We start from the raw sequence: 810 nt of genomic DNA on the forward strand, positions 1-810 counted from the left end.
TTTGGGGTCAGTTTTTTCCCCAGGATATATATATATCTTTCTTTACTTCGGGTTATGAGATATCAGGGGTAATTTTCACTTGCTTCACGTCTTCAATGGCGATGTGTGTCCAAAAGAATGAAAAATGGACACACTTTTCTGTTAACATTCTCCAGCAATCACATATTCCTTGCCCTTTAATTATTTTTTCCACCACCACCCCTAAAGTATTCCTAAAGTACCCTCTCAGCACGATGCCCGAGAGTGTAGGGAACACACGCGGTAGTTCTCGCAGTGGGCTAGAGCGTCGCCACTGCGACTGCGGCCGCGCACGCCTCTACTAGGAGGGCGGGGAAAAGCCGGATCGGAAGTCTCCGCCCCCAGTCTGAGGGGCAGTGGTAGCCGCTAACCAGCGCGTCGCCCTGACAACGGCGCAGCGCGCACTCCACCACTTTAGGACCGGGAAACGCGAGGGCGGAAATCCCCTCGCTCCTTGGAAGGTGGGGGAGGAGACGGTGGAAGGAGTAACCGGTAGCGTCGCCACGGCAACGGCGCTCAGCATCCGCCGGCGGCGGAGAGGTGTGGCAGGGGGCGGGGAATTTAAACCGGGAGTCCCCGCCCTCGGCCTGCTGGGCAGCGGCGACCTAGCAAAGGTTTGAAACCTTTTGGCGGCGTCGGCAGCGGGGGCGTTGGCGGCGGAGCGGAAGGCTTGCAGGTAGGGACGCCGTCAGGTTCTCTTTTTTTCTGGTTTTAACCCCCTCTTTCCCTTCCCCGGGTTCCCGAGTGGAATTGTGCGCGGGGGTGGCCGCCCCGCCCCGTTCGGGGAGGGCG

At 58.8% G+C, this 810-nt stretch overlaps 1 protein-coding gene across 7 annotated transcripts in view; it reads left to right on the forward strand.

Annotated features, from left to right (window-relative positions):
- The first annotated feature begins 417 nt into the window (after positions 1-417).
- Positions 418-810, forward strand: part of Cep112 (centrosomal protein 112) — a 521506-nt gene continuing 521113 nt past the window's right edge. For 3 of the 7 annotated variants that reach the window (XM_010616816.3, XM_010616812.3, XM_010616814.3), the window contains exon 1: positions 418-694. The gene's annotated coding sequence lies outside the window, so the exon portion shown is untranslated. The remainder of the gene's footprint in view (positions 695-810) is intronic. The other 4 variants (XM_010616809.2, XM_010616810.2, XM_010616815.3 and 1 more) reach the window with 2 other exon arrangements.

Source organism: Fukomys damarensis, unplaced genomic scaffold, assembly GCF_012274545.1.
Source record: "Fukomys damarensis isolate Sample0158 unplaced genomic scaffold, DMR_v1.0_HiC HiC_scaffold_23, whole genome shotgun sequence".
NCBI classification, from domain to species: Eukaryota; Metazoa; Chordata; class Mammalia; order Rodentia; family Bathyergidae; genus Fukomys; species Fukomys damarensis.